Source organism: Ailuropoda melanoleuca, chromosome 4 (genome assembly GCF_002007445.2).
Source record: "Ailuropoda melanoleuca isolate Jingjing chromosome 4, ASM200744v2, whole genome shotgun sequence".
Classification (NCBI taxonomy): domain Eukaryota; kingdom Metazoa; phylum Chordata; class Mammalia; order Carnivora; family Ursidae; genus Ailuropoda; species Ailuropoda melanoleuca.
Genome location: NC_048221.1, coordinates 18,070,887 through 18,087,896, shown reverse-complemented (window position 1 = coordinate 18,087,896; position 17,010 = coordinate 18,070,887). Strand labels below are relative to the sequence as shown.

The 17,010-nt window shown below is 46.2% G+C and overlaps 1 protein-coding gene across 9 annotated transcripts in view; it reads right to left on the bottom strand.

Annotated features, from left to right (window-relative positions):
• DAG1 (dystroglycan 1) overlaps window positions 1–17,010 on the bottom strand; it is a 68,227-nt gene that overhangs the window by 34,302 nt on the left and 16,915 nt on the right. The window contains exon 1 of one of the 9 annotated variants that reach the window (XM_034658331.1): window positions 3,355–3,379. The exons of 7 other annotated variants lie outside the window; for them this stretch is intronic. The gene's annotated coding sequence lies outside the window, so the exon portion shown is untranslated. Of the gene's footprint in view, window positions 1–2,090; window positions 2,490–3,354; window positions 3,380–17,010 lie in introns of those variants that run through there. One more of the 9 variants, XM_011226639.3, reaches the window with a different exon arrangement.

Genomic DNA, 17,010 nt, shown 5'->3' with positions numbered 1-17,010 from the left:
AATACCTGGGTACAAACTCACTCAGGTGCAAACATGTCCTGGAGGACGAGAAGGAATAGGCTCAAAAACCCAGGGCTGCAGGCCATTCTCCACTGGACTGTGGTTTTTCATCTGGGTCAATTTTTCACATCTTCTGTGACAAAACTCACTGAGAAACAGTTCATTCTACACTCCACTGACCTCAGTATGCCGTGTGCTGTTAAACATTACTCACTACTCAACTGAACACTTAAAAATGATTAACATGGTAAATTCTGTTAGATGTTTTTTACCACAACTTAAAAAAAAACTTTAATGGGTAACATGGTAAATTTTGTCATGTATTTTTACCACAATTATAAGTAAATATTTTTTAAAAACACATTACTCGGGCACCTGGGTGGCTCAGTCGGTTAAGTGACTGCCTTTGGCTCAGGTCATGATCCCAGTATCCTAGGATCTAGCCCAGCATCAGGCTCCCTGCTCATCAGGGAACCTGCTTGCTTCTCCTTCTCCCTCTGCCTGCCAGTCCCCCTGCTTGTGTGTGCATGCTCTCTCTCTCTCTGTCAAATAAATAAATAAAATCTTAAAAGAACAAAAAAAACCCCACACATACATTACTCAGAGTCACACCAATTAGACTTCAGAAAAAAACACTTCTGAGGCTTAGGTCCAGTCTTAATCGATGCCCAGGTAGGGCACTGAGAACAGAAAAGGATAACTGAGCCCAAAGACAAGGACCATCTGGCTATAGCAGCTGGAGTGAGAGGTGGGGGGGAGGTGGGAGTAAGTGTGAGAGGTCGGCGGCCAGACTCAGCAGAATCCAACTGAAAATGAATTACCACACGCGCGTACCCGTGTGGCATCCAAGAACCCAATTAAAGCAAATTACAATTATCTCAAGACAGCCCAACAATAATTACACTTCAGTGCATATTTACCGACTACCTACCCTGTGCTAGGAGTGAAGCATCATCTGCTATGCATGCAGCCTTCTCAGATTTCATACAAAAATACTCAATTAAGATTTACACACATTACTAAGTCATAAAGCACAAGAGAGAATAAAACTAAGTACTTACATATTATAAATCGGCAAATTTACAAACACCAAGTAGGTGCTTACTGGAAACTAAAAAGTTTCCTTGTGACTCCCCAGACATCCCCCCGGCTATCCAAACCCCTCTCCATCTCGGCACGAACGTAGAGCAGGACTACGTTTTGAGGGCAGGATGGTCAATGTTTGTCTGTGTCAAGGCCGGATGCCGAGGGCTGCCCAGAGAGGAAAGGAGGCAGAAGAGGTCCACTGCTGGGGTCTCGGCAACATGTCCTCTCCTGCCCTCTCCCCAGTAGATGCTTAGCATCAAGCAGGCACTCGGCAGACGTTAGGGTATAGGGAACCGGTTTCCACTGAATCCCTGAAATGATTCACTAAGCACAAAAGAAGTCACCACCTGATTTCACACTCTGAAGTTAAAAGCTGACTTTCCTGATTTTTTTCCATTATACTACAAAAGATTACAAATAAGTGCCATCACTCAAAACTAATATGCTCATCTGACTTCGATGAATTAAGCTGAGAAAAAGTGTGCTGACGGCTGGCCTTCCTGACCTAATTGGCTAATCAGACTCCAAAACGGAGGAGTGAGAGGAAACACTGAAGAGGGACCAGCACCCCCAGCTCCCTAGTCCAGTCCCTCCTTACCCAGCCCTTCGCCCTGCCAGCAGCCTCACAACACAGATGCCAGAGAGGGGCGTCCTCACCCTGGTGAATGGGGGGTTCTTGCACCTTCCCTGGAAGGCGGCCGCTGCACCCAGTGTTTATCTAGGCACATACTTCAACCTTCAGTATTTAAAGTCGTGACCTGCTTTGGCTACTCTCTTGTTTTGGGCCACATTCTTACGGCTCGACCATCGAGAGTATTTCAACCATGCCAGAAACTGCCAGACCAACAAACCTTGTTTATAAAAGGACAAGACACAACTAGCACCCACTCCGTTTGCTCAGGCTTTCTTGCTAGCTGAATTCCTTCCCTCCCACATATGGCTCTAATTGGCCCTTCTACCCACCTCAGCCTTGCAACAACTATAAAATCTAAATCATTACAAACCTCTCTGGTCGGTTTTAGAGGTGCGCTTCCGAAGGCTGTAGAAAAACAGCCAAAAGATGGCCTTGCAGACTCTCGGAACTTCTGGTCTGTAAACCCGCGGCTACGCCATCATCAGGCATTGAGGAGTAGGCAAGGCCAACGCTGGGCAGGACAGGGACGCCTGACACACGGACCTCACAACCAGGCTTGCCTAGAGTGGCACCTGAGAGCACCGGCTCCCAGCGAACGGGCGAAGGCAACACTCCTGGGCCAGGCCCCGTCAGCGTCTGCACTGCTAGCCTTTCCCAGCAGAGGATGCTGGGCCGCTGCTCAAGGAGATTCAGAGAATCGAAATCTCATTTCTGCTCAGATTTAGAGAAATGTATCCAGTTCAGGCTCCTCCCCACCAGGTATGCTGGATCTTCCATCTTATCAATATAGTGCAGGTCTCGGGCGCCTCAGTCAGTTAAGCGGCCAACTCATAATTTCCACTTGGGTCATGAGTCAGAGCCTCACATTAGGTATAGAGATCACATTTTACACACACACACACACACACACACACACACACACTCTCTCTCTCTCTCTCACACACACACACACACACACACACACACAAAGTGAGCACAAAGACACCCTGCCCTTCCCAGTCTCCATGTAGTTATCTGCACTGGGAGCTGACTACTTAAAGGACCTCTTCGGTAAGCAGAAAATTTATCTTTGCCCTCTCGCTGTATACCAGTCCAGTGAATCTTAAATCAAAAGTTCTGTAGTTTTGTTTTGTTTTTTAAGCTCTGGGGCCTTAAGAATAGACCTAATTAAGAGTCAGGAACCTCCTCTTTGCTTTTCTTTCATGCATGGATCAAGAGGACACTATCAGGGGTTTCACAGCAACACACACCCACCAGGCTAGCCCCTCTCAGAGTCACGGGGACAGTCACTGCCCTCCCTGCTCAGAACTTGCTTGGTGAGTAAGAGGAAAAGACCAGGAAGGTAGAGAGGTCACAGGCAGGAGAGAGAGAATGAGAGCTCTAATTCTATCTCCTCACATTAAGCCGCCCTGTAGAGCTTGACTGATAAAACAGGATTTGGCCTTTGTCCCTCCACTTATCCCTCCACCTTAGTTATCTCTTGATAAGATTTCTAAATGGGAAGAGTGGGAAATGCAGAGATAAAACAGTCAAAGCAGCAACCAACAGGGAATCCGGGAGAGTTCCCTCCACACCTTTGCTGACCTGTTCATCCTGGGGCAGTTAAGACAGGCCGGCCTTGAGACATTTCTTACCTGGTTGAGAAAATGACCACAAAAACCACAGCCCTCACTCTCACTCTGTCGATCCCTCTGTAGGAACCCTTCAGGATCTCACGGACTGTTACAACCCAAGTTAAGTGTCCCACCCAGCAACCTGCCCTCAGAACAGAAGAGGGAGCAAACAGGAAGCCACAGGTTCCTTAGAGCTGATTTTCATCCCAAGGGAGGGAGCAGCCCTCCAGTCCCTCTGCGGGCCTTAGGTCATTAACCATGTTCAACCAGTGCTTAAAAGAAAACCCAGATTTCCTTAGGACAAAGAACTAAAAATATAGCAAATTCATCAGTTACCAGTTTATTTATGTAGAGAGTTAAGAGTTTTGTCTTTCTTTTTTTTTAAATAATCAAGCTCTCATAATCCACAGACACATCAAAAAGTCACTCAAGCTCTCTACATGCACAAAGGCTAAGAAGCAGGAAGTCAGCCAGCACACTCTTGAAACCAGAGTTTCCACCTCTCAAACCCCAAGGGTTAGTGAAGCGGCAAATCGGAGCAGCGGCTTCTGGGAGGGTAACCCTATAAAGTAAGCAAGCAACTATAGGTAAGTCACAGAAAGCTAATTTAAAGTCTGCAAATCCATTTTTTAGATTACTTGTAATGCATCCAGGGATCTCAGCTATCTTTTGCTTTTATAGACTAACTACTTGGTATTGAATTTGTCACTGACCGTGGAGCTAAGGAAGTAAGAAGGCTCGCCTCCCCAACTCATTAAGCACCTCACACAGGACCAGTGTGCACCTCTCTGGTACTGGTTACCTCCCCGAGGCTCATGCCCTGCTAGATGACTCCACAACACTGACTGCGGCGCCTGGATGCCAAGGCCTGCAAGTGGTTAGTGCACAGCAATGATGGGCCTCGACACAGCGGGGTTTAAAGAAATCATTTCCAAAACATTCTGAAGGAGAGTGAATATGTTCTAACTTCATTCACCCCTCGACAGGAAAGAAGTAGTCCTGCCCAACAGAACCTCAGGTGTGACTGTCCTCTGGGTATGGGGCAGGCAAGAGGTCAGTGACTATCAGAGGTCCCAGCACTCCAGAGAACAGAGCAACAGAGGGGTAATGGAGCAACAGCGATTTTTCTGGCCAACAGGATTTTTTAAAAATTATTTTATAATCTAATTTTTTAAAATTATTTTATAATCTAAGTTCGTTCTCAGAAGCCTTTTTTTCTAGGCAAATACAGAATAAAATAACACCAACTACAACAATAATAGCATGGACAGATATAATTTGGACAAATGGCAAATTAAATAATGATACTTGGTATCTTTTTGCTCTTTAGATGAAAGACACGGGATAAATATTACAGAAACACGTACAGTTCGCTTTTGCAGTAATTACTTTTCTTTCTCCATAAGCACCTTGCTCTAACAAGAACATACATGAGAGGAACATTTTGATAATTTTTATTCAACAAATTTGGACCACCTACTCAGTATCAGATACTGTCCTACCTTCCCTACCTGCTCTTTAATTCCAAACCCATTCCATTTGTGTTTCAATCTCTCCACAAAGAACAATATAAAATGAAAATGCCTATTTCTTAGAAGATTAAAGTCTCAAAAAAAATTATATGAGCTTCTCTTGTTTCCCAATAAAAACTTGCCCCACTAGACTGAATGTCCACTGAGGGCCAGAACGGGGCCCAATTCACCTGGGTCCTAAGCTCAGACTGGTTCAGTGGGAGACAAACAGCAAGGCCTGGACAGAGGGGAGGAGAATGTAGGTCAGCACCAACCACGGAAAGCCAAGGCCTCAGAGTATGGCCTCTATTTCCTAGACCAGTCTGTCCATCCAAGAACACTGAGAAGGAAAGGGACAGGAGGATCCAGGCAGACACCTGCTTTTGCTTGGTCTTTCGTGGGAGATGAGCCCACTGTCACCACCCAATGATGTGAGTCAAGACCCAGCCTTCCGGTCAAGTTCAAAAATAGGTCAAAGACCTGAGAAAGTGTACACTGGATCCTTACCCCCTTCCCACCTCCTGGGTGCCTCCTGCCTCACCTGTCATCTCTCCACTTCCCCGCACCCCCAGCCTTGGCTGATGCCTTATCCACGATTCCTGGCTCACACCTGACCTCTGGTCACTCTGGGCTCCTCTCCTCCACAAACTGGGACACTGCATCACTGCCCAGTGCTGACATGTCTACTGACCTTCAGGTTCTCTATCTTCTGGACAGGGCTCCAAGTCCTTTTCTCCCAAGGACTGCCCTTCCTTCACCACTCCAAGAGTGCTTTTCCTCCTATCCAATCATGTCCAATCCCTGCCACTCATTTAACGATGAGTAACCTCCATAGCATGTCCTCCTGAAGACAGAGCCACAGATGTTCCCAGAGCACAATTATGCTCCACTTAACCCGGACCGCTTACTCCCACCGCACGCAACCCAACCCTTCAATGGAACAGGTGTCCAAAAAACACAAATCAATGTTTTACCTCAAACGTGACACTCTACCGAAGTTAATGCCTTCCCTTTGCTTTACCACTTCACAAACAGCTAGATGCCTCCAGGGTCAAGCATGAGACTTCTCAGGAAAAGGGGAGCAGAAGGCACCCCTTTCTGATGCACTGACCACCCAAGGCCAACTTCAGCTTGCTTCCTCAGTGACCTTATTCCCCTGGTTTACCCAGCACTCAGCTGCCATAATGACGAGTATCGTGCTCTGGATGCAGCACCTTAAGACTGGCATGTGACCCTGCATCCTCACAGCAATGGAACACCTAATGTCTCCTTTATAACATGAAAAAAATGGAGATCCACAGCCAGTAGGAGGCAGAGCCAGCACCCAGAGCCCAGTTCACCAGATTAACTTGCCCAAGCCACAACTGCCATCACCCGGCTCTTGCATTCCAGGCAGCTCATGACAGCTGCCTGTGGCATCAGGTCCACCTTCACCGCCTGGCACAAAAAGAAGTACTCATAAGCGTTCATTAAGTGGAATTTTCTTCTAGCTCCCTCTCACCCTCCAGCTCCCAGTCCCCAAATGCTGCTTCCTCCGGGAATCTGCCAAACTCAGCCCTCTAGTATCTTATGAGCCCTCCAGTATCTCATGAGCCCTCCAACACACCTTTCCTACTTTGTTAAATTCTCAGCTCTGATTTGCCCACGTAGTCTAATGATGGCACAGGGAGAACACGGGTCAGACCCACGTCTTCCCATGACACTGGCACCCGCTTGGGGGAGAACTATGTCAAGACCCCCTGAAACACAGGGGACATGTGCTCCACTGCCTCAAGGGACACTGCACCATTCGTTCAAAGCTCTGACAACAGTTGTGGACACTGCCTGGGGAGCTGGATTTCAGGGTCCCTGGTATAGACATCCAGGGATAGCCTTCCTCTTTAGAGATCAGTTCAGTGGTTCTGATTTCCCTACCAATTGAGTAGCAATACATTCTTTTTGAGCAGGCAGGGCGTTCTTTTATTTTGTTGCTAGAGTCCAACTTACTCAATGATACCATGTTCACTTGTTCCACATACAACAAAAATCAAAACCTGGACACTCACGAAACTCCTTTATTCAACTGCAACATGATTAAGTAACTGAATACAAAATTAGTTTTAGAAGACTTTCAATAAATAAAAAGATGTACCCTGAATCTGTACCTTGGTTTTAAATGACATTTCAACTAAAAGGCACCAAGGCTCCTTGTGGAAAGGGCTGATATCAGGCTGGGGCAAGGAGGCTGGAATGTCTAGTTGCATCAGAAAGGGAGTGCTCAGGGGCGCCTGGGTGGCACAGCGGTTGGGCGTCTGCCTTCGGCTCAGGGCGTGATCCTGGCGTTATGGGTTCGAGCCCCACATCAGGCTCTTCCGCTATGAGCCTGCTTCTCTCTCCCACTCCCCCTGCTTGTGTTCCCTCTCTCGTTGGCTGTCTCTATCTCTGTCAAATAAATAAAATCTTTAAAAAAAAAAAAAAAAAGAAAGAAAGAAAGAAAAGAAAAAGAAAGGGAGTGCTCAAACAACAATGGGAACATGTCAAAAGAACACAGAAGGGACTCCTGCTACCAAACCTGGGACACTCTAGGCATCAAAATAATGACAAGAATCATTCTAAGTTAGCAAAATGAACTAATAAGCCAATAACCCAATGAATAAATAAATGGGGGAGCCAAGAAAGCTCTTCTTAGGATAAGATGACACCACTACAGAAGGAATGATCTTAGAAGTATCAACAGATGCTCCAGGTAGAAGGTCAAAGTTTAAGGAAAAACAGGATAGCTACACAGTCTCAAAGTGTCCCGCCATAAACTACTTACTAATGGCAAAGGGAAAAACAGCAACTTTAAAGTAGAGAAAACTCCTTAATCAGTGCTGATCATCAGAAAAAGCTGCATCTCAGGGCGCCTGGGTGACTCAGTCAGTCAAGCGTCTGACTCTTGATTTTGGCTCGGGTCATGATCTCAGGGTCATGAGATGGAGCCCCTGGCCCTGCATTGGGTTCTACCTCAGTGTGGAGTCTGCTTGGGATTCTCCCTCCCTCTCCCTCCATACAAAAAACAGAGGGGCGTCTGGGTGGCTCAAGTCGGTTAAGTGACCAACTCTTGATTTTGGCTCAGGTCATTAAATCAAGCCCCACATTGGACTCCACAGTCAGTGCAGAGTCTGCTTGTCCCTCTTCCTCCCTCTCTGCCCCCCCACCCTCTTTCTCAAATACATCCTTAAAAAAAAAAAGAAAGGAATGTGGGGCATGGTCCACCTCCCCTCTCAGGACCTCAATTCTTCCCTGGCAGAGCAGGGCTATTCATCAACAGTTGTGAGGCAAAGTCAGCACTTGAGCTCTGTAAACTGTGATGGCCTATGGAGCCCTAACCCCACCACTTACTTCACACCCCAGCACTCTGCCCACTAGCATTCCAGGGTCCAGGCACCAAATTCTCAGACTGCATGATTCAAAACACAATCCCACTAGGCCCCTAAGCCCTCCAAGTTTATAAGGGGAAATGGGTGGTATTTTAAAAGCATTTTCCTCCCAGAAACACTACAAACACAAAAAAAGGGCTTTGTTTATTTGTTTTAAAAGTGACTTGGGTTATAATGGAAGAAAATGTCACACTGGGGCCTGAAATTACTACACTGGGCTATGTTTGCTTAAGATTAAAAATAGTTTCATCTTCCCTTCCCAGGAGCCTTCCCTCCTGGAAGAAAAAACCCCGACTCGACCATCACCAAGTTCAGAGGTCCCAGAGCTACACGCCAAGATCTAGGCAGGCTTAACCTAGTGTATCTCAGCATCAGATTCCCACTAACAATTTCTGATCACGACTTGGAAGATATACAGCAAGCCTCACAATGATGCTATCAGCTGTCCTTCAGGCTTAATGCAACAAAAGTTAATTCATATGGGGGCAAAACCAACTCTTGGTTTAGACTCAGGTTATGATCTCAGGGTCCTGGGGTAAAGCCCTGTGTCGGGTGAGGTGGGGGGGAGTCTGCTTGGGGATTCTCTCCCTCTGCCCCTCCCCATATGTGTGCGCATGCTCTCTCTCTCTAATAAATGGGTAGGTCTTCAAAAACAAAAAACAAAAGATTCTCTCCCTTTGCCCCTCCCCTCTCTAAAAAAACAAGTAATTCATATGGAGGTAAAACAAATTCCAATAATACAATAGGGCACAAGTGAAAAATAGGCTTCTTTCCCAGGCCCTCTGGTGAGCAAGCTGGGTTTCTTCAGTAGCTGTCCACAAATGGCACATTTAATGTGTTCTAAATCCATAAATAAGTACATCAATCTTTGATTCATTTTTTTTTTAAAAGTAGGCTCCACACTAGGCTTTTTTTTGTTACGATGTCCACAAATGACACATTTAATGTGTCTCTAAATCTATAAACAAGTACATCTCTCTTTAATTCATTCATTTTTTTTTTTAAAGATTTTATTTATTTGACAGAGATAGAGACAGCCAGCGAGAGAGGGAACACAAGCAGGGGGAGTGGGAGAGGAAGAAGCAGGCTCATAGCGGAGGAGCCTGACGTGGGGCTCGATCCCATAACGCCGGGATCACGCCCTGAGCCGAAGGAAGACGCCTAACCGCTGTGCCACCCAGGCGCCCCCATTCATTTTTTTTTTTAAGTACGCTCCATGCGGAGCACCTGGGTGGCTCAGTCGGTTAAGCTTCTGCCTTTGGCTCAGGTCATGGTCCCAGGGTCCTGGAATCGACCCCTGCATGGGGCTCCCTGCTCAGCGAGAAGCCTGCTTCTTCCTCTCCCATTCCCCATTTGTGTTCCCTCTCTCTCTCTCTCTGTCAAATAAATAAATAATTAAAAAAAAAATTAGGCTCCATGCAAGCCCAATGAGGGGCTTGAACTAATGACCCTGAGATCAAGACCTGAGCTGAGAGATCCAGTCAGATGCTTAACTGACTGAACCACCCAGGCACCCCTCTCTTTAATTCATTCTTTTTTTTTTTTTTAAGATTTTATCTATTTGAGGGGCGCCTGGGTGGCATAGCGGTTTGGCGTCTGCCTTCGGCTCAGGGCGTGATCCCGGCGTTGTGGGATCGAGCCCCACATCAGGCTCCTCTGCTATGGGCCTGCTTCTTCCTCTCCCACTCCCCCTGATTGTGTTCCCTCTCTCGCTGGCTGTCTCTATCTCTGTCAGATAAATAAATGAAAATCTTTAAAAAAAAAAAAAAAGATTTTATCTATTTGAGAGACAGCGCAAGTGTGAGCAGGGGCAGCAGTGGGGGGGGGAGGCGGGTGGCGCTGAGGGAGAAGCAGACTCCCCAATGAGTAGGGAGCCCGATGCAGGGCTTGATCCCAGGACCCTGAGATCATGGCCTGAACCGAAGGCAGATGCCCAACCGAATGAGCCACTCAGGTGCCCCTCTTTAATTCATTCTTTTCTTTATTTTTTTAAGATTTTATTTATTTGCCAGAGAGAGAGAGAGAGAGAGAGAGAGAGAGAGAAAGCACAAGCAGGGGGAGTGGCAGGCAGAGGGAGAAGCAGGCTCCCCGCTGAGCAAGGAGCACAAAGCAGGACTCAACCTCAGGACCCTAGGATCATGACCTGAGCCGAAGGCAGATGCTCAACCGGCTGAGCCACCCAGGCGCCCCTCTTTAATTCATTCTTAAAGCTCAAATGAAATCACATATTTCATAACTGTTACTTTTTAAATTTTACTAGAACTGGGAGACCTCAGCCCCCTGGCTGGACCAAACTCCTCACTCACCCTAGCTGCTTGTAGCACGTCTAAGTGTCTGTATCCTGCCTGTTTTGCTCTCGAGGATGCTTTCACTTTTATACCTGCATTCTTCTGGGAGGAAATCTCAACATAAAATCCTAGATGTGGAAATCAAATCAAATTAGAATTGACAAATATTGGCAAAATGCCTTCAATTTAAGTTCCTGCCTAAAGACATGAGTGAATATTCCCTTACTTTCACTAAAACGGAAGTATTGGCAAACTCCTACATTAACAAGATAAGAGGAAGGAGGGTGGGACGGGTTGAAACACAGGAGAGAGCAGTTTGCCCCTCTCGTATTGCTGACTATTGGCCACGATGGGCAGCAGGTACCATACACTCAAGCCGGGAGTAGTGGTGCTTCATGGTCAGCCAGCATGGCAGTATGGGAGGGTGAGCATCCAGACAACTAATGAATCAAAACATGGTGCTATGTTTTTCTAGTCAAACTTGACTACCTCAGAGGAAAATTGCTATGGAGAATTTATGGGCGAATGACTCCAAATAATAAGGTGTTTGTGGTGCTCTTTGCTCCCATTGTTGCTTCCCTGGACCAGCCCTCTGAAACAGGCCACCTCGTGGGCCCACCCTAGAACAACTCCAGTGCTGAACACAAGGACAGGGGAGGGAAGCAGAGACTATTTTGGGGCTCCCAAGTCTAATTTTCATCCTGTGGTTTCACAGTTCTGAAAAACATTAACCTTCTTACAGCATTAGGTCCAAATCTAAGTTTGATGCCTGCTGTCCTTCAACTGCGGAGCAGGGCCTGACAAGGAATGCTGAAGCCCAGCTGTTCTGGAGGTGGCACCCTCCACTCTTGGGGCCCTGGGGAAAGAACCATCTATCCCAAGCCAGTGCAGCCATCTGGGACAGGCAGTCTGCACCTAAGCAGAGAAGTACTCACCAGTTCACGCTCATCTTTCTCTCAAATCAGCCTGACTTATACACATGGACAATCAACCCAACAGAAAGTGGTGCCCACAACAGCAACGGACATTCCAAAGTCCTAAAGTGACCTTCCCAACTCTATTATCATGCTCGTTCCGGTTCAAAGGATGCCTGGAAAAACCGGGTGACCTAGGCAACTTCACCAAGATGAGGAGTAACAGGAACTGGGAGCCATACTCTGCCATGAGGACCAGGATACAAACCCTGGAGAACACCAGGACCAGAGAGAAGGAGCATGAGGCCCTCAGCAGACATTATGGTTACGTTATCTTCTAGAGCCATACACCAAACTATTGAGGGAGGAAATGACCGGTGCCTGAGACATGGTTCAAAATTATGTGGGGTGGGGTAGTGGTTGGAAGTGTGAGTAGGGATTCACTGTATTAGTCCTTAAGTGTACCTGAAATTCTCCATAATAAAAAGTTCAAAAATAAAATACACAAAGAGGCATATATACAAAATTCCCAGTAATTAAAATATCAAATATATACAGCAATTCATTCTTAGGTATACACCAATAGAAGACATGGACAATGCCTGATTTCAAGCTACATTACAAAGCTGTGATCACCAAGACATCATGGTACTGGCAAAAAAACAGACACATAGATCAATGGAACAGAACAGAAAGCCCAGATATAGACCCTCATATCCATGGTCAACTAATCTTCGACAAATGAGGAAAAAATATCCAATGGAAAAAAGACAGCCCCTCAATAAGTGGTGCTGGGAAACTTGGACAGCTATATACAGAAGAATGAAACTCGACCATTCTCTTACACCATACATAAAGATAAACTCTAAATGGATGAAATACCTCAATGTGAGACAGGAACCCATCAAAATTCTAGAGAAGAACATAGGCAATAACCTCTTCGACACTGGCCACAGCAAATTCATTCAAGACACGTCTCCAAAGGCAAGGGAAACAAAAGCAAAAATGAACTTTTGGGACTTCATCAAGATAAAAAGCTTCTGCACAGCAAAGCAAACAGTCAACAAAACTAAGAGGCAACCCAGAGAATGGGAGAAGATATTTGCAAATGACATTAGATAAAGGGCTGATGTCAAAGATCTATAAAGAGCTTCTCAAACTCAACACCCAAAAAAACAAATAAGTCAAAAAATGGGCAGAAGACATGAACAGACACTTCTCCAAAGAAGACATATGAATGGCTAACAGACACATGAAAAAATGTTCAGGGACGCCTGGGTGGCTCAGTTGATTAAGCATCTGCCTTTGGCTCAGGTCATGATCCCAGGGGCCTGGGATCGAGTCCCACGTCCGGCTCCTTGCTCAGCAGGGAGCCTGTTTCTCCCTCTGCCTACCACTCCCCCTGCTTGTGCATGCTCTCGCTCTCTAAAATAAATAAAACCTTTAAAAAAAATTTTTTTCAACATCATTAGCCATCAGGGAAACTCAAATCAAAACCACATTGAGATACCACCTTACACCAGTTAGAATGGCAAAAATTAACAAGGCAGGAAACAACAAATGTTGGAGAGGATGTGGAGAAAGGGGAACCCTCTTACACTGTTGGTGGGAATACAAGTTGGTACAGCCACTTTGGAAAACAGTATGGAGGTTCCTCAAGACATTAAAAATAGAGTTACCATATGACCCAGCAATTGCACTACTGGGTATTTACCCCAAAGATACAGAGGTAGTGAAAAGAAGGGCCACGTGCACCCCAATGTTCATAGCAGTAATGTCCACAATAGCCAAACTGTGGAAGGAGCCAAGATGCCCTTCAACAGACGAATGGATAAAGAAGATGTGGTTCACATATACAATGGAATATTACTCAGCCATCAGAAAGGATGAATACCCACCATTTGCATTGACATGGATGGAACTGGAGGGGATTATGCTAAGTGAAATAAGTCAAGCAGAGAAAGACAATAATCATAGGGTTTCACTCATATGTGGAACATAAGGAATAGCATGGAGGACATTAGAAGGAAGGGGAAAATGAAGGGGGGGAATCAGAGGGGGAGACGAACCATGAGAGACTCTGGACTCTGGTAAACAAACTGAGAATTTCGGGGGGGGGTGTCGGGGGGATGGGTTAGCCCGGTGATGGGTATTAAGGAGGGCACATATTGCAATGAACACTGGGTGTTATATGTAAATAATGAATCACGGAACACTACATGGAAAACTAATGAAGTACAATATGGTGACTAACAAAAAAAAAAAAACCAAAAAAAAAAAAAGAAATACATTATAGGAAGAAAAAAAAAGACAATGGACAAGAATATTAGTATCAGTAGTATTCATGATGTCAAAAACTGGACATAGCCCAAATGTCTACCAACACAAAGAGCAGTAAATTGTGATATATTCATATGAAATACTATACAACAAAAGAGAACTGCTGTACAGAACCCACAGATGTCAGAGACCTAACGTTCAGCAAGAAAAAAGCAGACAAATGAGAATGCACACACACACTCGATCATTCCACTTACATGAAGGTCAAGAGCATCAAAACTAAGCCCATGGACAGAGGTCAGAAGAGTGGTTAATTTTGGGGAGATGCTGACTGGAGAAAGGCATGATGGAACCTTCTGGAAATGTTCTATATCTTAATCTCAGTGGTATATACATATATAAAAATGTGTTGAGCTATACATCCATGATGTGTGCATTTTGCTACATGTATAAATTATGCGTCAATTTTTTACAAAATGGTGACATCAAAAAATGTACTGGTTACCAGGAGATTCAGTGAAACAGCTTTAGCTATAAAAGAATACATTTTCAAAGCCTGAAGAATAAGAAAACTCAGCTCTGGCCTAGGATAAATTGGCTAGGGCCTACTCCTGGCTGACCACCTGAGGTGAAAGTAGGGACTCCCTCTAAGTACTTTCACCACTAGCTGATCACGGACACCAAAGAACACCAGAGCAGCCAACACTAGGAAACATGGCTTTAACTCCTGCTTTACCCCACTAAGCAAGTAGCCATAGATGTATCTCACAAAAATATGAGTAATTCAATTTTTTTTTAAAGACATTTATTTATTTGAGATACAGAGAGCGCAAGTAGAGGGCAGAGGGAGAGGGAGAGAAAGTCTTACGCAGACTCCTTGCTGAGCTCGGAGCCCCACACGGGGCTGGAAGCCACGACCCTGAGATCATAACCTGAGCTAAAATCAAGAGTCGGACGCTCCATAGACTGCGCCACCCAGGCGCCCCCTGAGTAATTCAATTTTTAAATGAAATGGTAAAGATCTCTCTCACACAGGGGAGTCAGCACTCCCCTCAGCACCATGCTAGCTGCCTGACACCCACTCCTCTGGGCAGCTCCTGAGCATGGCTAAGCAGCTTCAGCAGCCCTTCCTCCAGCGCAGCCCACACCTCCCTGACTCTGGAATTCTTTACATTCTCCTCCCTAAAGGACAACCCTCAGAAAACCTGGATTCAAACCAAGAAAACAAAACCTGGTCTACCTCCTTAGGCCTAAGCAACCTTAGTGGACAGACATAATGCATGCAAAAATCTGAATTTACTTGGCTTCAAAATTATTTATGTCTAAAATAAATGAAATCTTGAATGTGTGAAATAATACAACAAACACGACAGGCATACGTTAAGTGTCTCGGCACTAGTGGAAGGCCAGATAAATCCTGGTATAGCACATGATACCTCTTTTCGGGGGCAATTCCCACTGGTAGGGCAATGGGCTCGGTACACAGTATACAGGAAGGTTTAGGCCAGCCGCCAGCACAGTCCTTTACCTCCAGATCCTCCCAGCAACAGTGGATCAGGCAGCGGCTCTCTGAGGTAAGCACAGAGTCACCCTCACATTAGACACAGGCTTGGGCTGCCCATCCAATTCTGGGGTAAGCTGGGTGGGGCCTGCAAACCAGAAAGCCAGGGCCAGCTGACAAGTTCCCGGGCCTGGAGCCTGGGCCTATTCTCACGCGGAAACCATCTCTGGCCCTCCACCTGCCCACATCTTTAGCCACCTGCTGGCATAGCAGCACTGGCAGCTGACACACTTCCCTATTCTGAAAGGCAGGTTTCTGTACCCAGAGCCTGAGACCAGCAAGTGAGGCCACGACCACAGCCCACAGGAGCCTTCCACTGCTCACCCAGCCCACTGGCCTAAAGGCACAGATAGGAGGAAAGACTGGATTCTGGCCATTCTCTATGCTCTACGCATTTCTCCATTTCCTTACCACTGAGGCTGTGCTCTACAAGGAGAAAAAAATCCTCTGAAACAGCTTTCAAACACAGAGAAAATTTGTAAAACACAATACTCATGGGACAGAGTGTGAGGCAACCGTTTAAATCATCAAGACCAACACCTTCATTTTACAGATCAGTAAAATGAGGCTCCACAGTCCCTGCAATGGTGAGCAATGAAACACGATGAGACTCCCTCTCCTAAGCCTCAAAACTTTTTCCCATCAAACACCATATAAACAAAGGGAGAAAGGAAGAGAGGAAAGCTGAAGAGAGGGGACAAGAGGGACAGATAGGGAAAGGCAGAGGCACTGGGGGTTGGGGGAAGGGAGGGCCTGAGAGGTGGATGGTGCTGTGAGCCCATCCGGGTGAATTAGGCCAGAGGAAACATCCAGGCTCTTCCTCTTGCAACACCTGTCACACCGGTACTGGAGAGATGGGCTGGACGAGGACTGCAGAGCCACTGAGAGGCTAGGCTGGGCTGGACCTGGGCTTTTCTCAGGGAAGTGGTTCTCTGGGTACCAGCTATGAGCAGTGTGGAACCAGAGGAAAGCAGCCCTCCTGAGGAAAGACGCAAACCACCCCAGCTCTGCCACAGGGTCCGAACCTGAGGCTGATCAAGGCTTTGGATCTAGCCGCCAATTCAAAGGAAATAGGAAGAAGAGCACGCTGACTTGCACCCTAAGACAGCATCAGTTAAATCTGGACTGTGGGAAGATTCCCACAGGGGGTCTGAGGGTCCAGGGTCTTGAGCAGATAATTGCAAGGAAAAGGGATAGAGGGGGTATCTGTAGATTAAAGAGTCTTAAAAGGTATATGAAGTTTTAAAATGGACAAAATTAAACTACAGTGCCTAGGGATACACATTTGGGAAATAAAACCAAAAAGAAATAGAAGGAAATGGATACAAAGGTAGGCTGGGGGCCTTTGGAAGGAAGGAGAGAGGGGGGCTGTAGCAGGGATGGGACCCACCAAGGGGCCTCTGGTGAGGCCAGCAAAGCTTTATTTCTTGACCTTATAACCCACTAAGCTATACTTTTTTTGGGGGGGGGGGTCTTGCTTTCTCTATTTTTGTTTTATTTTATACTAGTGAAGTTTAAAAACAGTTTAAAAATATATTTTAGGGGGGCCTGGGTGGCGCAGTTGTTAAGTGTCTGCCTTCGGCTCAGGGCGTGATCCCAGCATTCTGGGATCCAGCCCCACATCAGGCTCCTCCGCTAGGAGCCTGCTTTTTCCTCTCCCACTCCCCCTGCTTGTGTTCCCTCTCTTGCTGGCTGTCTCTCTCTGTCAAATAAATAAATAAA